Source organism: Lynx rufus, unplaced genomic scaffold (genome assembly GCF_022079265.1).
Source record: "Lynx rufus isolate CCGP_SWC_20201006 ecotype Redwood Valley unplaced genomic scaffold, mLynRuf1.p SCAF_11, whole genome shotgun sequence".
NCBI lineage: Eukaryota > Metazoa > Chordata > Mammalia > Carnivora > Felidae > Lynx > Lynx rufus.
Genome location: NW_025814825.1, coordinates 17,546,127 through 17,572,500, shown reverse-complemented (window position 1 = coordinate 17,572,500; position 26,374 = coordinate 17,546,127). Strand labels below are relative to the sequence as shown.

The following is a 26,374-nucleotide window of genomic DNA, read 5'->3' as shown; positions in this document are numbered from 1 at the left end:
CTCAAGTTGTTCAGAATAGAGAAGAAGGAAGGGAGCCAGGCCAGGCCGTAACAGCATCCTGGAGCCCAACAAGTAAAGTCTGCTCCATGATTACCCGCTACCTTGCTAGCATGATGTAGATACAGAAAGAAATTGCCCTCTCATGGTGTCTGCATGGCTATTCATCTAAGGATACCTCACTTATACAACTCAGAAGTCCCAAATATGTGTTCCAAAATGTATTCACAAACAGCTCATTTTCCATAAATGTAAAATGTATTTCTAAAGATGCATTTTCCTCATTTCTAATTGATTAAATGGCTGTGATCCAAACCCTTCACTTGTCTCGTACCTTGCAGCTCTGTCCCCACCTAATTTATATAATACGTAATGTTTGCTATTCGATGGAGTTAATAATTATGTAATAGTAACAGTAATATAAACAACAACAGTAGCTAACATTTGAGAGCTTATTATGTTCCAGGCACCATGCCAAATACTTTACACCCCATGGCATCTCACTTTACCACTTACCATAGCCCTGTGAGTTAGGTACAACTGCTTTCCCCATTTTACAGATAAAGAGACTGAGGGTAAAATATGTTATGGTAACCTGATCAGGGTTACAAGATAGTAAGTGTTGAAACTAGGATTCAAACATGGGTCTTCTAACTCCTGATCAGGTACTCTTAACCAAAAATCCCATCTAGCTCTTAGAAATTAAAAGTTTACTGAGAATCTTCCCTGTTCATATACAGTGGCAATGATTTCTATAAGATATCTGATTTTTGGCCTTAGAACTATCTTCCTAATTCCACTATTTTTATCCTTTTATGTTTTGCTTAATCCAGACTTATGTGTCTAAGAACAGATTTTAAAATGGAACAAAACATAAGGTTGGGCCAATAGAGGCTGGCTCGAAATTAAATTTTGCACTGATATAAAGAAAGTTAATTAGTTTAATCTAGTCAATATCTGCTTTTATTAAACGTTAGAAATTAAATGAAGGTTTTAAAATAAATAAATCAAAGAAAATATTTCCTGTCTAACACACCCCCCAATCTTCCCCCCTCTGGATGGTGTGTTAATTGGATGCTTTCCAAAAGGAGGGATAGAACGTTTCTTAACATCCAAATCTTGAGAGTCCAGTAATGTATTTTCCACATAATAGATATAAATAATGAACACAGAGCTACATTAATTTTAATTCATGTTAAATATGGTTTCTGGGTTGAGTTTATTTGTAACACATTCCTTCTCTGCACTATTTCACTCCTCCCCACCATGTCACTATTTAGCTTGAAATTTCACAATATGGAAAAAAACCAAACCCAATCCTAATTATCTCCTGCAGGATCATAAAAATAACATTAATAAAATGTGGTAAATATCAGTGGTGATCATTACCAGGCCCGCATCACCAGAAAATGAAATGCAGCACCCCAAAGCAAGAAGGATTAAAGCAAGCCTGCCACCATTAAACATACACATTTTAGCATATTTGCTCTGTAAGCAGATTTAATAGTAATAATAAAGTTGTCTTTAATCTGAACTGGACAAAAATTTCAAACGTGTACACATATGCATAGAATCTCTTGCACCTGTGCACAGTCTTCTATTTTTCAAAGCAATGTCACATCCACTATTTCATTTCTGTATCCCTATCACCCTCACTCAAAGGCAGATATAACAAGACTCATTCCCCTTGACAAAAGAGATTGAGAGAAAGGGGTAAGATGTGACCTTCCTGGATTCACCTAGTAAGTCAACACCTTGGGGTTGAAACCCAAGCCCTTTGGTACCCAGATCTGTGACCCTCTCATGAAAATAAGCTTACTTTTAGAAAAACCACATGGGCACAGTGACAAGGACTCCTTGCCCATTGTATGGAAACATAAAGAACAAAACACAATTAGTAAGAATAAGAGATAAATAAGATGCCTTACCAGGGACTGAAGAAAAGAAACAAAGCAGCTGTTATCCAGCAGTTAATGATGTGAGAAATAAGCAATATTCTCTGCACAGCTTTGTTCTATAACAAGGGTTACCAATACATTCATACAGGTATGATGGCTAGAAAAAGCATATTAGGTAATGTCAGATATGGAGAGTTTGACTGGCCAGTGTGTGACTCTATTGCTGTATGACTTTATTAATATAAATAAAACCCTCAATATCAGGATGCCAGAGTAAAAAGTAAACTTTGGTTCCTGTTATAAAATGCCTGATATGTAAAATTTTAATATACTTAAGGAAATTCAAGTACATTATCAACTATTGACAGGTACTTGTTTCTGTAAAAGGATAAGCAAAAGACATTAGCCTAAATAAATAAATAGATATAACAGCATGTATGCTGGACTCTAATGAATTAATTCCCTAATTGGTCTTCCCTGAATCCCACAGCAGTCTCCATTAGGTCTTCATCTACAATCCATATGTCAATAACAGGATGCTTCTATATCTAGGTCTATGGGCCAGCCACTTAGCTGGCCTTAGGAAATAAGAATAAACAGCAGGCAAGCTGAAGTTCAGAAAAAACAAAAGCCACATTGCCGCACAAGTAGCATGTTCCACAATGTAGGCCCAGGACATGGTACAGTTCTTTGGTCAGTAAACACTGGTTTGAGTGAATATACTTCTCTGGGGTTAAAGGATACAGAATGGGGGCACCTGGGTGGCTCAGTTGGTTAAGCATCTGACTTGGGCTCAGGTCATGATCTCACAGTTTGTGAGTTTGAGCCCCGGACCAGGCTCTGTGCTGACAGCTCAGAGCCTGGAACCTGCTTCAGATTCTGTGTCTCCCTCTCTCTCTGCCCCTCCCCCATGTGATCTCTCAAAAAAATAAAAATAAACATTAAAAAATGTTTCAAAAATGGATACAGAATGGAAGACCAGAAGGGACTTACAAAAACTCTGGAATTAGTTACTTAGCCACTTATGTAGGACAAAAATTAGTTTATCGATCGAGTTTATTTTTAATTTTTTTAACATTTATTTATTTTTCAGAGACAGAGACAGAGCATGAGCAGGGGAGGAGCAGAGACAGAGGGAGACACAGAATCTGAAATAGGCTCCAGGCTCCGAGCTGTCAGCACAGAGCCTGACATGGGGTCTGAAGCCACAAATGCTGAGATTATGACCTGAGTCAAAGTAGACGCTTAACAGACTGAGCCACCCAGGCTCCCCTATCATTTGGGTTTAAAAAATTGGCTGGGGTCATTTGCTAGACATCCATCCCTTTAGGCAGGTTATGTACATAGGACTGTGCCCACGTATGTTCCTAAAGCTGACATTTGAGAATTCTGATCCAGAAGACCCTATCGTCCAGGGGGTCTCAAGCTTGAGTGTGCACCAGAATCACCTGGAAGGAATGGTAAAACACAAACTTCTGAGCCCCATCTCCAGAGTCCTGATTCAGTAGTTCTGGGTTGGAGCCTGAGAATTTTCACAGTAACAAGTTCCTGGGTGATGCTGATGTTGCCAGTCTGGGACCCCAGTTTAAAAACCACTGCTCTATCCAACACCCTCATTTTAGAGGAGAACCCCAGGCCTAGACAAGGGAAATGACTTACTCTCAGGACCAGTCTTCAATGGCTCATTTCCTACTGGCTGATGGATCCTTTTTGTTAGGAGTTGAATTGTACCCCAGTAGCTGAGAACATCAATTTACTTGGAAATAGGGTCACTGCAGATGTAATTGGTTAAAATGAGGTCATTAAGGGGCACCTGTGAGGCTCAGTCAGTTAAGCACCTGAATTCGGCTCAGGTCATGATCTTGCATTCATGGGTTGGAGTCCCACATCGGGCTCTGTGCTGACAGCTCAGAGCCTGGAGCCTGCTTCCGATTCTGTGTCTCCTTTTCTCTCTGCCCTTCCCTCCTGCTCGTACTTTGTGTCTCTCTTTCAAATAAAACAAATTAACATTAAAAAAAATTTTAAAGATGAGGGGGTTAAGGTGGGCTCTAAGCCAACATGACAGATGTCCTTATTAAAAAAAAAAATCAGAAACAGACATACACAGGGAGAATGCCGTGTGAACGTGAGGGCAGAGACTGGGGTGATGCATCCACCCCAAGCCAAAGAATGCCAAAGATGGTCTACTGGCAAACCACCAGAAGCCAGGGGAAAGGCAAGGACCACATTCTCCCTCACAGTCACCTAAGAGGACGTTGTGAAGCAGCCCAGCTTGGTCTCTCTTGGGCTTCCAAGGAGAATTCTCTACACCCACCCCTCAACTGAGAACCAAGGTTCTCTTGTCCTTCAAAGTCTGTGCCCAGGACTTGGCTCCAATGGGGGTGTGTTCACTGTAATAACCTCTCATTAAAGCAATGTGGCAATAGGTCTCAGGGACCTTCCAATATGTTCACATTCTGACCTGGTATTTCTACCTCTAGGGCTTCAAACTAAAGAAACTAAAATCCATGCAGGAGGAATACATGTACCTGTGGACTGAATAATTGTGAAACAAAATGAAACAAAACCTTGCTATAAGGATATTATGTAGTCATTAAAATACTTTTCATTAGGAGTATATAATTATATGGAAAACGCACATGCTATAAAATAAAGAGAAAAGCAGGATATAAAATAATCTATATTAAAAAAGTGGAAAGAAATACATCAAAATATTAAGAGTTCTTAATTTGGGGACTGGCAAGACTATTAGAACTATTTTTCTTCTCTCTGCTTTTTCTTTAAAAAGCATCTATTATTTCCATAATAGAGAAATATCTTGGGGGGGGGTCAACTTTCTAAAATTCACAACTTGCCTCTGTTCATCTTGGCTCTACTGTTCCTCGCCATCCTCATACAATGTCACCAAAAATCTGCCAAAGGTTTGACAAATTTGCCCCACACACAGAGGAAGGGACTTTTCTATTTGCAAAGCAGATTTATCACTTAAAATCTGATTAAAATCTGTTTCTTCCCCCATTACAGAAACCTACGGTTAGAAGGACTATGAAATTCTGCACATAAGGTTTTCTCTCTTTTGTGTTCCTGGTGCCTAAGGTGGGGTTCTGCCTTCAAATCGTTCCAAGTGTTTCTTCCATGGAGAACAATACCCACATTTATCATCCTTTGTCTCTTCAGCTGCTTTCTTTTCCCTAACCAAGTTTTTCCCCCTTTTTAATTTTTTTTAAACACCAGTGCCTAACATTCTTCCTTTTGTATATTGTCCAAAATACACTAGTTGAAGAGCGACTGGAGTTAAAACATGTCCTCTTTTAAATATGACTATCCATAGGGAATTCGCAGTGATCAGACATTCACACCTTAGTATGGATACCTCTAGGGCTCGGTTTTCTTCCTAACATCTAGCTCAGACTACGAAACTGAAGTTGTGAACAAACATAAATGAAGTGAGTTTGCAGCATGTGGGCATGTTGTGAAGAGAGGGCATTGGCCAGGATGGGCATGACATACGAAAACTAGAGCCACCAATGACAGAAAGAAGCGAAAATGGGGATGGGAACCTAGCAAAGGCAAAGGAAACCTTGGTCAGGGTTCTGTTGTGTGGCCCCCTGGAGAAGTCTTAATCCACTCATTTATTTATTGATTTTGCAAAGGGAGAATTTCTGCGGTTGCTTTTAACCAATACTCAAAGCAAACAGAAGTACCAAAACAATTTTTAAATTACATGACTAACATACTCTTAAGCAGGCAGAGTCTTGGGTTTCCTTTCACACTGAATATTGATCATTAACAAGTTGTACATGATGACATATTAGTCATTGCACGTGTATAAGCAGACATATATACATTATACATACGTGTGTGTTGTGTGTGTGTGTGCCTTCATACACACTGGCCTCTTGAACAATATGGGTTTGAACTGGGAGGGTCCACTTATATGTAGATTTTTTTTTTCACTATAGTACAGTGTTCTATAACTGTATTTTCTCCCCCTTAGGGTGTTCTTAATATTTTCTCTAACTTACTGTATTGTAAGAATATAGCATATGACACACATAACACACAAAATGTCGATTAATCAACTGTTTATGTTACCATTAAGGCTTCTAGTCAACAGTAGCCTTCTAGTAGTTAAGTTTTTAGAGAGTCAAAAGTTATACAACGATTTTGGACTTCATGTGGAGTTGGGGACTCTAACCCCACACTGTTCAAGGGTCATGTATATGTGTGCATGAGTTTTTTTGTGTGAAACAAGCTTTCATAATTACTTAGCTAAGTTGTTAGCCTGGTAAGGAATTCAGAGAGGTAGCAAACTCCCTCGAATTACATGCAATAATGTGCATGTGTGTGCGCGCCAGTTTTTGGGCAGAGGGTCCATAGCTTCAACCACATTCTCAGAGGGCAGAAGTTACTGTGCTGGGGACAGACATTCTAATTCAAACACGTGCTGTGCCAGGCTCCAAGCTTTCACATGCACACCCCCAGCTTCTTGCACAGGAGGTACCCCCCACCCACACAAAAGAGGAAAGCTAGGGTTGTGCTGGCCAAAGCACAGCTCTCTTCCCACATGGGGTGAGGCTATAGCAGCCTGGCCATGGCAGGGACCTGCTCTTTGTAGTCCAGCCAGTTCTTCCAGGAAGAATAGGGAAATGGGATGGGGAGGGACATCTAACTGGGTTTTCTCGAAGACCCTTTGATCCCAAGGAAGCAAACAAGCTGCCAGTTTTCTGATTTTCCACTTATTCTTTGAGGCAGATCCATTTTCCACTTTCTCTCCAAATCTGCTGCCCATTATACACAATCCAATGGCAAGATCCACTTCCCTCCTGTTTTTTGACTGTGATGTTTCCTTTCCCAAAACTTCAGTTATCAAAAAATGGCTTAAAAATTCAAGCTGTACATTTATTAGAGAAATTGAGTAAGCTTTTTAGCCAGTATTTTTGGGGATGCCTTTGGCATATCTTCAAGGGAGGGTAGCAGTCACTGATGTATAAACAGTAAGCACACACAAACACAAAGGCCTACAATGATATATTGACTCTTGTGACTTTTCTAAGGCAGAAATATGACTGAACACATTTTATAATGTTTCTAAATATTATATTCACCAGAATACCCCATTGCCAAACCATCCCAGTTAAAAATGATGTACCTAGTTAGAGGCCCATTCAATTCTAGCCTAATTTTAACATTTGGTCCCAGCAAGGGAAGGTACAACAAAAGGAACCTGGAAATGCCGTGAGCAAGAAACCAAGGTTTCCCTTACACAGCCCTTGGGACCACTGCCCACCACCTGTGCCCGCCTACTTCGTGCCTCTCCCCTCCATACCTCAGAAGCAGCTGCAGCCCTGCAAATGCACTTCTATCACCAGCACTGTGGCTGCCTACAGTTCTCAGTTTATAAACCTGTAACTCGGATACCATCTCCTTTCTGCCCTCTGCACAAGCCCATAAACATCCCCAGCTCTGGCTCATGACGGGTTCTTTCCTCTAATGGAAGCTCCCTCCTGGATATCCCAAAAGAGAAAGATGTGTCTGGTAAGTGGGAGAGGTCAAACCTGAGCACAGCTATTTATTACATATACTGCGACCAGATGGATCTAACTCATCCATCAAAGCCCTCGTCATCCTCATCACATTAGCTTCTTATAAAAGCCTCCTGCTCTTTCCCCTCACAGTCCAGCCGCGCCACTTCTCTCCTCCTCTCTCTGTCTCCCTCTCGCTCTCTCCCTCTCATGCACTTTCAGGAAAATGAACCCTCTCTAACCCCATTGCTGTTCTCCTTAAATCATGGCTACCCATCACTCTGTGGCTATTTTTAAACTTTACTTTTATCAATACTCATCCTGTAGCTCAGGGAGATATTAAAACTGTACTGGGGCAAGGAAGGGCGTTTCTGACACTTGCTCCCTCATTCATCAGTTCCTCATAGGCCCGTTGGTGACAATGAAAAGATTTCACAATACCGTGCAGCAGAAACTCATTCTCCTGCTCATCCATCATGCTCAACCTAGCAGCAGTTCTACTGACCTAATCTGCAATGCCTCGGTACTCACTGGAGATTTCTTAAAGGCACCCTTCATTGTTGTCCGTAACAAAGAACAGGTCTGGGCCATTCGATAAGGAGGCTAAATGGTGCAAGGATTAATGAAATATTCCTGCATCTCCCCCAGTCCTGGGTTCAAAGACTGCGTGGCGGGCGTAGCCAAGCATCCTCTCATGGGCTAAATGCAGTGCGGCCCACCCATAGCTCAGCTACATGTACTCAAAATACAAAGAACACTGCTTGGGGCACAAAAGAACGAAGGATCCCAAATTTCAGGCTCTGTCACTCTTCCGTTTCTCAATTCATTCGCTGACAGTGTTCCTTCATTTAGCAAACAGTTTTTAAGCATCTATTATGCACCAAGTTCTAACATCAACATTGGTGTCATAAAGGTGAGTACAAACACTGGCTCAAGGAACTCATTAGTGGAATGGAAGGCAAAAACAGCAAAGATTCAATGATAGCAGTTATGGTAGACTGCTAACTGTCCCCTGGCACACTTCCTCCCTTCATTACTTCAGTTACAGAATTCCCTTTGAATTGTAGCCGGGTACGTGGCAGCCCAGCTAGAGACTACATCTCCCAGTTACCCTTCAGCTCAGTGGTGCCATGTGACTAAGACAAAGCTAATGGAGTATCAGCCAAGTGTTGTGTGCAAAGTTGATGTCACACCCGAAAAAAGCAGCAGGCTATGCTTCACACTGCCTCGCCTCTTCCTATGGATTGGAACAGACATATGTTGCTGGTGAGCCAGATTTGGCCACGAAGACCAGGACAACTAGCTAAGGAATAGCAGAGCAACCAGGAAGGAGGAGCCTAGCTCGGTGCCCGAATGACCTCAGGGAGCAGAAAGACTGCTGGTATCAGATGACCCTGAACTGGCTATGGCAGTGACCCAAACCCTGGTGGCAGGTCTAGACGGGTGTGAAGAAATGGGACTCAGACACCCAATTTCCATTTTGACCTTCAGAGGCCTCTGAATGAAGCCTGGGGTGGGGGGGGGGAGGGGAAAGACTGCCCTAAAGGTCCCTATGTGTTTTGCAGCTGACATGAGCCCATTTAAATGCCCAGAATGAGGACAAATGAGAGGCAATCCAGAGACCCCAATAGACAAACACAATAAGCAGTCCTGATTGATTTAAGTTCACAGACCATTTCCCCCTGACCCTCCAGCTTGTTCCTTGCTAACCAAAACAAAGCCTCTCTAGAACGTTCTTAACAGTCCACACTGTTCATTCAGTTAGCTACTCACATATTCTTTCAACTCCCCCTTTTCAAGTCTCTGTCCTGTCTCTGGAATGAAAACGCAAGCTCCTCGAGGGGAAGAATTGCATCTTTAGCTTCTCTCTCACACAGAGCTCAGCAAGCCACAGGCACTCAAAAAATATGAGCCAACTTAGAAATGGGACACCCAAGAAATGCAATAAGGGAGACTGGGCAAATTTTGTAACAGCAAAACATTAGTGCAGCAAAGAACATCTGAGGTGCTCTGGTTTAGCAATCCCATTACACACATGCAGAAAGAGAGAACTCCAAGACAGGTTAAGTCCTGAGACTAAGGTCTCACAGCTCGGTAATGGCAAAGGTGCTACAAAAATAGGGTCTCCTGTGTTGTTTCTGCGATACTGGAATGCCAATCTGGGCTGGAAACAAAAGCAAAGCCCTGTTACCAATATGAAAGGTACCTACTCTCACCACTTTCGTTACAGCCCACCACTTTTCAACCCACTCCTGTCTGGTAGCAAATTCCAGTTGAGAGCCCAGAGGCAGGTAGTAGAGAGTAGCAGAGACATGTGTGGACAATTGTGGAGTGTAAAGGCTGAGGCACACGATTAGCTTAATTTTAATCTATGTCAGGCTCTTGACCTTCTTCCCTCAATTCCAATCAAGAAACACCTTAGCAACTTTAAACTTGAAAAGGCACCAATTTCTCCAGCCAATCACAAGGCCAAAATTCCAATTTCCACTTTTCCAAGTAAACTATCCCTATTTTATAAGGTAACTAATGTGTGCTACACAAAAATGTTTTATTTAAAATTAATTAATCTAATATGTCTTTGATTTTAATATTCTATGATTTTATGTACCACTAAGAAAAAAGCAATGCTATTAAACTAAAACATAATGCTTTCCAATCATTTTGAATTTTTATTTTATACTTATTAAAATAGTTGTTTTTGGCCAATTCAGGCATATTTTTATCACTCGTGTATGTACGCATACATGAAATATATGGCATAAGGTATTCTAAAAACTGACTCTCTGGAAGCAATTTTCAACTCAGAGTTGATCAACGCTCGTGTTTTCCATGCAAAATACCATCTTCTCTGTCAGTCCAGAGTGTAGCTGATGCAGCCACCAACATGCATTCTGCACATTTTGATGCAAACAAGTGTTCAATCTTATCAGGAAATGCCAATAGAAGTTTTTCAGACAACACTGAGTTCTAGTCTTCCCTCAAATGGTCCTTCAGTAGTTTGTTGACTAAAACCATAGGGGTTACAGTTCAAAGGAGTCTCCAAGGTAGCCGCCAAGACTGGCCCAGCAGAGACAAATATGCCATGATAGACCCTGGCCATAACTTTCTTTAAGATGCCATAACATGGCAAGATACATCCCCATGTCAGAGATTTTAAAATGTGAAAAAACACACATCTTAACATGAAATTAAGTGTTACTTTAGGTGGGCATTTATTGCATTATCTTCCCAGAACTGCATTCCCTTCTTTTGGGGCTGTCCATGAGCTTGTGACAGGCCTCTGCCTATCATGGGAGGGTACAGCTTGCCTCCCAGACACAAAAGTGGATGCAGGACCCCAATCCTAGGACTACATTCACCTGCCCACCCCAACCTCAGACACCGAGGGTATCTATCACAAGGCCAATATCATGGCATCATTCAGAGTGGAATATTAATCCAGAGATTCCAAGGGGAAAAAAATCACCTTCCAAGCTCATTCAGGTTATTGGCAAAATCCAGTTCCTTGTAGTTACAGATCTGATGTCTCTGATTCTTTCCTGGCTACCTGCTGGGACACACTTTCTGCTTCTCTAAACTGCTGGGATACCTTCTCACAGGAACCCTTCCATCATCAAGTCAACATGTCAAATCCCTCTCCTGCTTCAAATATCTATGGCATCCTCTTCTTCCACTCGTTGAAGAAAGTTCTGTGCTTTTGATGACTGTATGATAAGATTGGGCCCACCTGGATAATCCTTGTTTTTAAAGGTCACTTTTAAGATAATCCCACCCTTTTTATCAGTGTTTGTTTATTTTTAAGAGAGAGAGTAAGTGATCAGGAGAGGGACAGAGAGAGAGGGAGACAGAGAATCCGAAGCAGGCTCTGGGCTCTGAGCTGCCAGCACAGAGCCCAACATGGGGCTCGAACCCACAAACTGAGATCATGACTTGAGCTGAAGTTGGACACTCAACTGACTGAGCCACCTGGGTGCCCTGCACGATTCTCCTTTTTAAAGGTCTACATTACACCGTAACACAATCCTGGCACTGATGGTACCTTCACAATTCTCAGGACTATGGGGCACAGAATCGGGGAGGGGGCATTTTTAGGATTTTGCCTACCACACCAGCCCTTCTGGCAACTATGGGAATGACCTAAGTAGTCTTCCAATAAAATCCTTTATTCTCTTAAGCTAGGCCAAGTTGGATTTCTGAGCCCTAATACACTATTAAATCAAGTAGAGCAAAAGACTAATGATATCAAGAACGACCTGACTCATTTTGACCAATGGGGAGCAGATAGTACTGTTCTTAAATTAATCTAAATAAAGCTAATTCCAATTCCATTTGGGAACATAGGCCCTTCAGGAACTAGATTAACAACAGTGAAAACGCAGGAAGATTACAGCAGTGCCTCAAGCATTTCAACAGGAAATAGGATGTTGCGTACCCATCTTCATACAGGGCTGACAGACAGAAGAGCCCAGAGCCCCTAAAAGACAATTTCCTTAAAAAAAAAAAAAATCCAAGATCCATGTTTTAAATCCCACACATAATGGGAAAAGGAACCTTCCATGCCTTTTCTCTTAATTAATAACTTCAGAGTATTTGGCTCAGAATATCATAATTGGATTGCTATAAAATAATCTTGTTCTGCCATGTGATACACTTAGTGAGGCCTCCACTCACCCAAGTATCCCTCACTTACCTTGTCTCGCCAAAATGGTTCCAATATTCTTTGCAATGAGTGATCAGAGAGAGAGAGGAAAAGATGAGAGAGGAAAAAGGAGAGAACGCAAACGTATCTGAAGAAAACCATTTCAAAATTTTTCTTCAACACTTATCTCCAAAATGGCCCATTTGATTCATGAACATCTCTAATGTATATCATCAGTGACTGAAGGAGTTTTTTTATATGATTTTTGACAATTTAACAAGTCCTCCTGACAAATTAAATGGTTGTGTTGACAACTTAACTGTACTGCCAATCAATATTTTCAATTACTTTCATTGTCATTCAGAAAAAATACAACACGAGGTCACACAGTGGTAAAACCAAGGGAAAAAAAATAAAACGAGGAGCGACTGGTGGGGTGGGGGTGGGGGGTAGGGAAGAAGCAAACTTTAAGGCACAACACATCATCATCTGCTCTGGGCCTAGGGGACTCCGGGGTTCTGAGACACGTCTGGAAAATGGCACTTCCCTTGGGGTGACTCTCTCAGACTCTACAATGGAGATTTTTCCCTTCCTACAAGCCATTTAAAAGTCATTAGATTTGAGCCATGGACACACAGCATTTTATTAAAAGGCCCTCCTTTCAGGCATTTGCCAAGCCGCCACCACCACGTCCTCAGTCCTCCAGAAAGGCCCTCCAGGACCCACAGGTACTGTTTCACAGCCTTTCCAGGGGTCGATTGGTCAGTCTGAAAAATTCAAGTCTGAGAACACCAAGGCAGAGGTCAACCTTCTTAAGCTTTTCAAAGGGGTAGCAGCAAATCAATATTTTCAAATGTGTATTTATCATGCGGGAAGAGAGGTTACCCACGGAGAGCAGAACAAACACAGAAATATTCCAGTTTTTTACTGTCCAGAGAGTAGAAATGGAAAAAGATGATCTGGGGGTTAAAGGCAGATTTCAAAACTGATGATTTTTTTTTTTTTTTAATGATCGCTCAGAGTAAAGGATTTTAAAGGGATTATTCAGGGAGAGGCACCAGCCCTGAAGTCAAGGAGAATGCTGTGGCAGTGTCCCAGGTCCTTGTGACTTCTGGCCACTCCATCACTAGTGGTTGTTGCCTGATCATGAGAAAAGAACACAAAGCCCTCCCTATTTGGGTCTGCCTTCTCTGAGTAGCTGCCCATGCTATTATTCCCCTGCCCTAGGCTGTCCTCCCTCCTTCTCAGGCCCTGAGACTCACCTCCTCCAGGCAGTTTTCTTGGACTGCACTTTCCCAGCTCTCCTGGTACAGTCTGCACCCTCCCATGACCATTTAGCCCTGAATCATTTAGTGTCTTGTATTATTATCTAAATGTTCCACATACTAAGCGCTTTAGAAATATTTACTTAATCTCCTTAGTGAACTGTAAGTACCCTTGGGAAAGGACAACATCAGCCTTCTCAGGACCTCTCACCACAACTGATACGAGGGTGGCAGGAAAGCCTCTGCCAATGGTAGTGCCAGATGATGGGCAGCAGCTGCCGGGAATGACATGCTGAGGCAGACAGCCGACTCCCAGAGGATATGAGGCCTCACTGAGGGAGAACGCGACGCGAGGGTGGGTTGTGTCCATCGCAGGCAAGGAATCAGGAAGTGGTGAAGCGTGTGTCTTTTCCCCTACTCTTGGACAAAACACTGATGTATGTACAGAGGGTTCTCAATAAGTGACTTAAAGAATTAAGTCATAACGAGGCTCTAGCATGCAACAATTCTGGAACTGTTACTCCGTCACCAAACTCGGACCGTGACTCGGCAATCACTGTGCACAAGAGGTAGTCTCAGATGGTAGAGAGCCACGGTACAGTAAGACATGTCCCGGGCCCTCAAGGGGCTCACCAGCTAGTGAGCATCAGAGACAACAGAACAGTATTATTAGTAATAATATAGCAACTGGTCCCCAAGGAGGACTTCGTTTCAATTTGGAGGAGGAGGAAATGCTTCCCAGGAGTGATGTCTGGTACCAGTATTGGGCCCTGAACGGTAACAGAATTTAATAAGCAGGGATGAGAGGAATGAACATCTCAGGAGAACAAACACAGAACACTAGCTTAGCCCTCAAAGGCTATGCAGTCTAGAGGGAAAGAGGAGGCAAGTATGAACAAGGTATGAAGTGGAAGAGATCAATAGTCAATTGCTGCCAGAGCTCTGTGGCTAGATCCATGTCTTAGAAAGGCCAGCATTGTATCCATGACTGGGATGTATTCGAGGGATGGGAAGCTGTAGGCTCAAACTAGCTGTGGTGCCATTACAAAAGTGGAGAGAGAAACAGGTGAGGACCTTGGCCAGGGCAGCGGCTAAAGAGAGGAAAATAAAGGAACACCTGTGACAACTCTGTTGGCAAAGGGTCATGACCACCAGGTGACTAGGCAGACATAAAGACTGAGGAAAGGAATAAGGGTGATAAGCCCAGCCCCTTAAAGGCTACAGTCATCCATACACATGGCCAAACAGGGAGGACAACCTCTGAATCCTCTTACGAATCGTAGCATCTTAGCAAGGGCCTAGATTCCTACCTCTAGACGCTATGATGATTCAGGAGACCCTTTCCCACAAAACTAAAGGGCTGGGTTCTCTAGGCTTTAAGAAGAGTATTCCTGTTGCCAAGAAAGTTATAACACCAATATATGACAATATCCAGGTATCTTGAGACAGGTGAAGAACAACTCTCCAAAAGGAACAAGAAAAGGGAGTTAAACGGATACACTTCAGCACTCAGCACCTGCACATCAGAATACACAGTTCCTCAGGAAGCGAGCTTCTCTGCAGGTAAATAGTGACACGTTCAGAGCCCATTACATCACTAAGGTAGGTCATCAAAAGCTTCAAATCCAGGGCTCCAAAGGGGAGACTCATAACACTGAAGCTTTTGAGAGGCTGTTGTTATAAAGGTTGAAGAGGATGGGCTGGCTACAAGCTATCCAAGTATCCAATACAAGTATCCAAGTATCCTTGTATCCAATACAAGAATATTCCATTCTCCACGCTGCTTCCCCAACTTACACCCCACAGCCTGCCCCTGCCCCTTTCTACCAGGAAAATTGGGTGAGCTCATCATCTTCCCAAGCCCAGAACCCGCCCACATCTGTGAGGCATAGTTCTGTCCTCTGGGACTCTCTGAGCTTGTTCCATCCTTTTAAGACTTCTGCTGAGAAGCCCTCGAGGCTCAAACATTACAAAGCTTTGTCGGACCAATCACTTGATTGCACAGTGTGAAGAAAAATTGACAAGCTACATAACAGAGGCCCCGATTTATGTGTACTCAGGAGAGGGGCCTAACAAAACAATGTCCCACTGATCATCAACCTCTTTACCAAGTGGCCGGCTGCCTCTGGTGTTGCAAGACACTCCCCCTCAACACACACACACACACACACACACACACACACACACACACACACCTTTCCCCTAATGGCTTTTCTTTGTAGAATGAACAAATATTCCCTCAGTCCTCACAGTAATATAATGCTAGAAATTAAAAAAAGTAGAATTTGGTGCATTTCTCTCAAGACACACACATACACACACACACACACACACACACACACACACACACACACTTTAAATAAACAAAAACAACAAAGGAGATGAAGAAGAAAGAAGAAAAAGAAGCCTGGAATTGAAGCTTACATAGGGAGAAGCATGGTTCTCGAAACCAGTCCTATGCTTGTGTTACTGAAAAACCAATGGATTTGGCTCAGTTCTGTTAACCATCAGCAATTATCTTCCTGTCAAAGCTAAAGGTAACAAATTTCCCCATATCCAGCAAGGCTATATCACCAACCGGACACCAACATCATCTGACGGCAAGTAAATCACCACGGCAGCCATGGGCCCTGACAGACAAATGCTCTGTCTCAGAAAATCCAGGCCTATCACTCAGAAGGGGAAAAAGGTTCTCTCAGCTGGTCTCGCAGAGAAGAGATTAAATGTTGCAGATTTTGTAAGTGAGTACAGTAGAAAGCAAATCCTAAGTATGAGAATTATTAATGGACTTTACACCAGTCTTTTTAATCTGTTGCAAACATATGCTCATCTATTTTACCTTCTTTCCTGATGGACATAACAGGCAGCAACAGTGCATTATCCCAACCTTAATCAGAGCCAACAGTACAAGAACAATGTCCTGCTACCTATCAAATGGGGACTACTTTAGCAAGAGCTGTTCTTTTATAATGAAGACTGTGTAATAAAAGATACCACTAATATGTCCTGTCCTTATACTTAACAATAACATTCATTTCATGATATGCTACATAATGGGGATATCAGTCCTTAACCTACTCAGGAACAAAGTACTGCATTATCACAGGGCAATTGGAACCTGGCTGGAATCCCCGATAATCTACGGGTGGAAGCAACAATTCCCCCGGCAAAGGACACAGAGTGCTAGTGTCAGACTCCAAGAACCAGTTTGCCACTTGATTAAAGCCACCTTGAACCGTCACAATCACCAAGTGTTAAATATGGGACTGAAACATGTAACATTATGCAAACACCACCAGGGAAATCTTCACTAGATTATACAGTAAATGTGTGAGCATCTACAAAGAAGCTTGTTTGATGCACCAGTTTATTTCACAGATTCACAGACCTGCTATGAACCCAGAGCTCAAGTAGGAATAGTGGGGGTCCCAAACAAATCACTGTCTTTAATAAAAATGCAATCTACCTGAAAGGATAAACTTTATCCATAGAACTCAATCATCTAGCAAGAACCAGCTATCAGGCTCAAATTAGACATACAGAAAAAGGGGAGAGATTTATGAATGGGCAAATGGTGCTGTGCTGAATCAAAGGTGACATTACTGGCTTAACAGCCTGGTACCATGAAGTGTAAGTATGTGTGTGTTTAAAAATAGCTATTGGGGCGCCTGGGTGGCTCAGTCGGTTGAGCGTCCTACTACAGCTCAGGTCATGATCTCACAGTTTGTGGGTTTGAGCCTCGGTTGAGGGTCCGACTACAGCTCAGGTCATGATCTCACAGTTTGTGGGTTCGAGCCCTGCATCAGGCTCTGTGCTGGCCACTTGCTCAGAGCCTGGAGCCTGCTTCAGATTCTGTGCCTCCTTCTCTCTCTGCCCCTCCCCCCACTCATGCTTTGTCTCACTGTTTCTCAAAAATAAATAAATGTAAAAAAAAAATTAAAAATAGCTATGTATTGAGGCCTCACTACACGCCAAGCACTGGCCAAATACTTTCACATATTATGTCACTTAATTTGCACAAACCGTGATGAAAATCCTTTAATATTATGTTAAAGATGAGAAAATGAAAAACCAGAGAACTTAAGACCCTCAATGTAAGGTCACACAGCTGAAAAGCTGTGTATCCAAGACTCATTGTCAGGCTCACCAGCATCAAAAGCCACTTCACTTTTCACTGTACCACAGCAGTCAGTGATGGACATCAGCCTCCTCTCACTGTGACCACACACAGCCCCATCTGGAACATTGCTGTTGGGGTGGCTGCCTGGAGAGAGGCTTGCCAACTGGCATGGGGAAAGATGCAAGTTCAGAAGCCTACAAGATCCTCTGACCTGTGATGTGAGCTCATCGGCATCATGCTATGCTCACCCAGGTGAACCTACCCTCTAAATCAATAATCATCCAGAGAAAAAGGCTAAGTGACCTGCATTTCTTAAATGTATAGGTATTATTGGTCAAATTCTAAGTATTATATTGAATCATATGAAACTGACATTTTTACAGGTCAAAACTGATTCAATATTTGCAATTTCACATTGTTCAGAATTAAGGGCAGGAAGTGGGGGGCAAATCATCCACCTTGAATGGAGAGGATTTTTAAACTAGACAATATATTATGCCTTAATTTCAAGCCAAAGTTAAAATGCTATAGTGAGATGAGGGAGAGTACTGGACTGGTGGGGAGGGATCTAGAAAACTCAATTCCAGGTGTGTCTTTGACCAACCAGCTATATGGCGTCAAGTAACTTGCCCTCTCCTTTCTACCTCAGTTTCCACCTATGTGGCATGAAGGTGTTGATTGCTAAGTTCTAATAAGTTTCTTCCAGTTCCATAATGTTATCATGCTAGTGCCCTGTGGCTGACACAAGATGTTCTTCTGAGAAAGGATATGTGGAAAAGGGGAGTAACAGAGAGCCTAAGGGAATAAGAAGCCTGCAGTAGGAAGAAGGGGACTACCATAGTGATGAAAGCAGCCCAGGAAAAGAGAAATTAGAATTTAAAAACAAACTTATTAATGTTATAAACTTGGAAAGCACCAGACTTGGAAGCCCAAATACCTAATGTTTCTACCTGCCTACTTATTGAGTACCCAAAGCTCAATAAGAAACTGGATGGGCAGTCTGAACCACATTTTTCTCATCATATTCTTCTAAGAGGTTCAGAGACCTTTAACACACCCACAAATCAAATGCCAGCAGCCAAATGAATCTGGCATTCTCCTTCTCAGGATTTATGGCTGATGTACCAATTCCTTGTCTGGTCCTAAATCTGCTATTTATGAAGGAAGTACCCAAAGGCCCCAAGTACAGCTACATGCTCCACATATACCTGCACAGGGGCACAATGACATTTGGTGACAGGACACAGTTCAGAAAAAAGTTCTCTAGCATGACAGTGCTTTGGATTAGAACATCAAACAGCTCACATGGGCCTGGCAGTAAATTGCCAACCTTAAATATAAGAATGATCTAAGGAGAGCTGGACTCAGCCCACCAGGGTACCAGTTCTCACTGTGCCAAAAAGTACAGTAGACCAACTGGAAGAGAAGAAAGCAGTCTGGTAATCACCTGCCATGGAGTCTCCTTCTCCAGTGGGCTTTATTTCTTCTCCACATTCTGCAAAGGTTATTCTCTGATATCTCCCATGGAAACTCTACCCAGTGTCATAACACTTGAGAAGTTATCTATTCTAGCAGGTAGAGAAAGAGACATTAATTTGTCCTAACAGACGAAGTACTTAGCTGAGAGTCAGAAACCTTAGGTCTAGTTCAAAATCACAAAACTGGGCCAAACAAGCCATATTTTACCAATAGGGATGACACGGTTTTGAGGGGTGGTTGCCTATAATAATAAAGAGATTTCACATTAAGAATTTCTGGATTCTCTTAAACAGTAAGATCTCCAGTAATGACAAAGTAGCTTATATTGGACTAACCCTCCATAAATAACAGTGATGAATTTTGGAGAAAATATTTTTATTTATTTTTTTTAACATTTATTTATTTTTGAGAGACAGAGAGAGACAGAGACAGAGAATGAGCAACGGAGGAACAGAGAGAGGGAGACACAGAATCTGAAGCAGACTCCAGGCTCTGAGCTGTCAGCACAGAGCCTGACACGGGGCTCAAACCCACGAACCGTTAGATCATGACCTGAGCCAAAGTCAGTTTCTTAGCCTACTGAATCACCCAGGTGCCCCTGGAGAAAATATTTTTAAAGAACTAGTATGTTAACACATTGGGAAGCAACCCAAAACAGGCAGAAACTGGATGGAAGTCACTTATTCACAGAAGTGTACAAGGTAGCGTGGCTAAACCATAAGCAGAAAGTCATACTCTTATTGGCTACCAAGTCAGAGGATGGATTTTACTACAGACAGAGTTGTTGAAAAATGAGGGGTGAGATCCCAAGAAGGAGGGAACAAAGAATGAGGTTCCCAAATCTGAAAATAACACATAACCAGATCCCTGGGTGACCTTGAAGCACACAATTTCTGGGAAAATCACAAAAATCTGGGTGAAAAATAACAACTAGAAGTCTGAAAGAACTGAGAAGAGGTCTCAGTTGCTGCTTGCCACAGGGGAGACACAATTTGTAATTTGAGTCCAGCTAAGTCACCTGCTAGAACAAAAACTCAACATGCTATACATATTTTTAAAAAATAACTATAGTCTACTGATACATATAACGTATTGTGCTCACTTCAGCAGCACAGATACATGTAATGTATTACCCACAATGTTCAGGATACATTAGGTTACTAGACATGCTAAGTAATTGGAAAACGTGATCCACATTCAAGACTTTTTAAAAAGTCAACAGACACTAAGCCTAAGATGACTGAGATTGGGGAATACATAAGTACTTTAAAGGAGGTGTAAAAGAGGCACATAAATTTAAAAAATTTAAAAAGTAGCTACACTAGACATGACCAAAGTCTTAAGAAAAAAGATGGTTATAATAAACGAAAAGATGACTGAAAGAATATCTCATCAGAGAAATGTATTTGAAAAAAATTTTAAAAATGGAAATCTGGAAACTAAAGTACAATATTTAAAACAAAAAATATGCTAGATGATCTTAACATAGGAATGGAGATGGGAAATGAAAAGATAGGTCAAACAAGATTAACTACCCAGAAAGAGGAAAAAATATTTTACAAAGCAATAAACAGATTCAGTGACCTGCGAGACAATTTAAAATGGTCTAAGATACATGTAACTAGAGTCTCAGTAAGAGAAAAAAATATGAGGCAGAAAAAAAAATAAACATCAATGGCTGTCAAACTTCTGAAAATCATTAAGAGAAAATCTTGAAAGCCGAGAGAGAAAAATGATACATTACTATACATACATGCAGGGAAACAATGGTTAAAAGTGACAACTGACTTCCCAGGACCAACAATGGAGGCTCGAGACAATGGAAGGACTAAACTGCTAAAACAGCAAAAGTCAAACCAGAATTCTATACTCATGAAAATATTATTCAAAAATGAAAGCAACACAAACAAAACTTAAGATAAACAGAAATAGAGAACTTTTGCCAGAGACTCAAATAAAAAACGTTTAAAGAAATTCTTCAGACTCTAAAAAATATCATCCCATGAAATTTCTGTCCCATAAAAAGGAATAAAGGAGTGTCTGGGTGGCTCAGTTGGTTGAGCATCTGATTCTCAATTTCATCTTAGGTCAGGATCCCGGGGTTGTGGGATTGAGCCCCATGTAACTGAGTATGGATGATGGTTGGGATTCTCTCTATCTCTCTGCCCCTCTCCCCCACTCACATGTTCTATTTCAAACAAAAAATAATTTTAAAAAAAGGAATAAAGAGCAGTGGAAATGGTGCTATGTTATTAAATATAAAGACTATATTTTCATCTTTCAACTTCTTTCAATGATATATAGCTATCTAAAGCAAAATTTTAACATTAGTGTGGCATTATAATCTAATGCCACCTAATGTATATAATCTAACGCCATCTAATGTATGTGAAGCATCAGAGCATAAAACCATGACTAGCATGCACTAAGTTTTCAATAAATACTTGTACAATAACTATTGTTGAATTCAGATTGCCACCCTTGAGCTAGATAACTATCCTAAGGCTCCTTTCAGCCTTACTGTTACATGATGATAAGTAGCTATGGCCAATCTCTTATCCACTGCTACTAACAAACTGCAAATAATCTCTGATAGTAATTCATCCAAAAACATCTTGGTTTCATTTGGATTGATATGTCACAATCTCCCAATATGCCATTGCAGTCCCAGCTACAGGAGCCAATGTATCACAGGAGATCAATTAAGAGTCTTGGATACATGACAGACAGGAAGTCCATGACATCTCCACTTCCATGGGATATCTTTCTCACTAATGACATGTAGGTCAAGTACAGAAGAACATGAGTTTTGCTAGTAGAAGTCATTCTATTGGACTATGTAACTATTGGATGTGTGACCTAGGGCAAGTCATTTAAGGCCTCTAAGATTCTGTTTCCTCATATGTGAAATGCAGAAAATAATAATTTCTACATTGGGTTATAGGGATGATTAAATGAAAGGAGGTTTATAAAGTTCCTGGCACCTAAATGACTGATAATAGGAGATTCCCAGTTGTGATTATTTAATAATTAAAATGTGCTTTAAACTATTATCCTCAAAGCAGTTAAATGAGAGTGGACTCCAGATGATTCTGTCTTATATTTCCTTTTATTACTGAATACATCAATGAGTGCAGCAGCTAAGCCTTTGGATTCAGGGTCCTTTCACTGTATCCTCTAGATAAGCAACAACCATCCCATTTAATCACACTTCCTTAAACCCCTTTTCCCATCCTGTTGGCAAACCAAGATACTGTTACCACAAACTGGCCCATTTCTTCAAACGGTGAGTTCTCCTCCTCCAAATAAGCGGGACAACTCAAAAGCTGACCTAAGCCCATGACAGGTAGCATCAGAGCAGTTCAGATCCCATACTACCCCAGACTCATGGATGATGGGAATTCAAACAAGAGGCTATGAAGAACACAGTGAGAACACATAGTGACAGAGGGAGCAGTGCCCTCTGTGACTGTCAAGTGCCAGTCACCAACTGTGTTGTAACTAACCTCCCCAGATGATCAGCTTCAAGAGCAAAGATTCAGGGTCTAAAGACCTAGGGTGCAACAATGAGCATCCCTTATCACTCAGCACATTAACCATTGAGAAGCCAACCAAGGCCTAATCCACCAATGCGTCACCACAAAACCAACGGGGCTTGCCTCACTTGTTATCAATTAAACATAAGCCAAGTGTGGTGTTTACAATCTCAACTCAAAAATGAGTTGCTTCTCTGGTTAATTACTGGTCAGGTGGCTTTCTATCTGCCCTTAACTTCCCATAAGTGGTTAACCAACAGCCCATCATTACCAGCTTCATGAGGATTAGAGGTTAAGCATAAGCTTGATTATAAGCCATAAATGTGAGTAATTTGAAATGTTATTGGTTATTACAAAAATATATGATAATAATTTCCTCTTTAATGAAAGAGAACATGTTTATAGTGGTCCCAAGCTCCTTGTTCAGCCTTTGGGAAAGAGATGAGAGCCTGATAAACAGCTCAGCCTCAGGATGGGCATCTGGGGTGAGGTGGCACAAATGAATACTCACTACTTAGCAAGGTCATAAAAAGGGAGACACATCACTGCATTTGTATGATAAATACTGAGTTTATGGGCCCCTTTCCTGCAAGGCCTGCATGTCACTGGGGAGGGTTAGGTGTCAAAGGAGTCAGAAGAGCCAGAGGAAAAAGGATGCCAGAAAGCCCCCTTCTCATTCACAGCACTGCATGTTAAAATGAAGACTTGTCCGAGTAAATTCTACACAGTGATTAAATACACATACAGAATGCATAAGACATGAAATAATAATACAGAGTGCATAGGTACAACAATGTATTTTAAACCTCCCGACCACATAATGTGACAGGGAGAAAGTAGAATGTGAAACAAGAAGCCTAGGAATAGTTGGTGAAATTCAGAATGATTAAAAACTGAGCATTACCACTGAATAGGAAAAGAGGAGTCTTAGTTCTCAAGAAATGGAAGGAGGACTGGTCTGCTGAGGGCAGGCTGTTATCCACATGGCGAGTATCATAAGTCTCCTATTTTACAAGTGGTTTGTGGTCTATACCACTGCCCTGGTTGGGGAGTACGTGGGCAGGGTCCTAGCATTACCAGATTATAGGACACTCTACATTTCAGGAAAGGATCCTTGATCTCACATTCCAATCGACAATAAGCCAATCCAAGGCCAATGAAATCATAGCTCTCACCAAAAGGTTGTGACATAGAAAGGGACCAGAATGGCACCATGCCAATGAGATGTTGGCATCCTTCCTAAGCCCTGTGAGCAGGTAAAAGATCTCCTGGGGGAGCAAACCATGGTGCCAACACCAATAGCTAAGAAGCCTCAGGAAAGCAAAGTGGCGATAAAAGCTTTACAGCTACCCCCCCCCCTTACACTGAGAGCTCTCTTTCTAAATTAAAAGTCGTTTTCCATTTTTAACAGCCCCAACAATAACACTTTATAGAGCACTCTCTTTTCACAGAGCACTTTACAGTCATTAGTTATTTAATCCTCAGAGGTGTCTCAGGAGGCCAACGGGGAATGGACTCACTTACTCCCCTCTTCTTGCCCAGAAGAGTCGGCGCTGGCCCAGAGAGTATATGGGCTGCTGGAGGTGGCGAAACTCCCAATACGGAGGTGCACAGCTCGATCCAAACCATAAAGCAATTAGCTTGCATTTGTTGAGCTTATTGATATTTGCAGAACAATTATTTTTTTAAACACTGTCAAACCATTTTTGCCAATAGAACCACTTTTTGCCTTTGCTCACCCTTAGCAGACACAGATACTAGTTGTTCTGAGTGGTAAAAGTTTTATTACAACTTTCAAGTTAACAATCCCTCCAAAATGTGTTTGTTGCCTGGAGAGGCAGGCAGACATCACATGTCCATTCAGATATAACAAACCCACACGGTGAAATATCTACACAAAAGTAAAGTGGTGTTTCATGGAAGCATGTCTGTGTAGCAGATCAAACTCTAGACAATTTCAAAAGCTCCTCCAAACACATGCATACACAACTATAAAATTTCCTAGCTCTTCCCTGTAATTTTTTCATTAATAAATATTTGCAGAGTACCTACTATGTATAAGACACTGCTGAGTGCTCTAAGGGATAAGATGTTAACTATACATGGTTGCTTAAACATCCCACAGACAAGTAGTAGAGATGAGGTGAACACACAAATTACTGTAACAGAAGGCAGAGTGGCAAGGACCAAAGTGGTGTGAGGATGGAATGCTATACAGGCACCCTGGGTACAAATGCTCATTTTCAGTTGGTAGAACCAGAATGGCTTCACAGACGATATGGTCTTTGAGCTGGGCCTTGGGAAATGAACAGAAACTAGGCATGCTGTGGGTACAAGGCATTTCAGGTCTCCTGGAACAGTGTGAGCACAGACACAGAGATAAAACTGGGGAGGGGGGAGGTATAAAGGGGGAACCCTCAGTTCCAACACCTGTTGTATATGAGAATAAAAGCTTTGACAGACCACCCCAGTTAAAGGGAACCCCTCCCCACCCAAGCCACCTCTACTTCAATAGTTTTTTCTATGTTCTTTACAGCTTATACCAGAAATTGGCCACATATGTTTATATTGCATCACCACTGTTACCCCCCACTACTAGGATGTAAACGCCACCTTATTCAACTGTGTATCCCAAACGATACTTGGCACTAAGTTAGACACTCAATAAACACTTGTAGAATTCACTATATAATTAATTACTGTGTCGTGGAATCCTGGAAATGTATCCTATACCCGATTTTAGCTTTAGAAGGTATATGATTCTCTTTATTCACACCCTTGCTGTCTGCCCAGTCCTGGAGGGGGGGGGGCAGGGGGGAGGAGGGAGGCTAACTTTACCTTTCTTCTGCTCAAGACACATGTGTTGGTATAAATATGTCACAGTGTCCTATAAGAGACCAAATGTTCTGAGGTCCCCCCTCTCTCAGCAGAGCACACTGGGCTGGATAGCATGGATAAAACTGATGGAGCATAGGAGGCAGAAGCCCAAGGGCCAAATAGCTACCTAATCCACCCCAGCCCAGTGACAAGATCTGGTCTACAGAATAACTTCTGAAAGTAACTACTTCAAACTCACAGCCAAAGTAATGGAATAGGGGGCAGGTGCCAAGGGATGCTGCCAACAAGTCTTACCACCTGGGAAGAAACAAAGTCAAGTGTAACCTTCCCACATTTTATCAACACTCTCCCTTCCCCTGAGCCCAAATTCTTCCTGATTAGACAGATTCCAAGGAAGGACACCCTATATTCAAATAGGATGAGCACAGATCTTTAGAAGGCCTTTGCAGTGAAAATGAAGAATGGGAATATGGGGGGTGCCTGGGTGGCTCAGTCGGTTAAGCATCTGACTCTTGATTTCTGCTCAGGTCAACCTTGCAGTTTGTGATAATGAGTCCCACGTTGGACTCTGGGCTGACAGATCAGAGTCTGCTTGGGATTCTCTTTCTCCCTTTCTTTGCCCCTCCCCAACTTGTTCTCTCTCTCAAAATAAATAAATAAACATTTTTAAACAATGAATAATGGGAAGCCAGTCCCAAAATATATAGAGTCTGAGATGCCTTTTCTTCCTTGGAGATCAGCTCTCCAAAAATCTTTAGGACATCAACTAACCACAAACAAGAAGAAAAAAATAAACAACTAAGTCCATTAAATGTGGGGTGTGGGCCCCAAGACTTGGTGCTATTAAGTGAAACCAGGGTGAAAAGCACCATCTTTCTAGTGGTCATACTCCAACACATTCACTCCAGCCCCTTTGTGTGTAAGGCAGTGGCCAGCCATACATTCGTATCTGGCGTCCACATCTGAACAGGGCCTCTAATGCCTAAGAGGAATCACTTCCACAAAATATGTTTTTAGGACCAAAGGATAATTGAGACAGAATGCTAAGCTGGTGTATTTGGGGAGGATCCATCTAAA

The 26,374-nt window shown here is 41.8% G+C and overlaps 1 protein-coding gene across 1 annotated transcript in view; it reads right to left on the bottom strand.

The window, feature by feature from the left end:
• The window catches only part of LRMDA (leucine rich melanocyte differentiation associated), a 1,035,260-nt gene that overhangs the window by 528,274 nt on the left and 480,612 nt on the right, over positions 1–26,374 (bottom strand). The window lies entirely within an intron of this gene.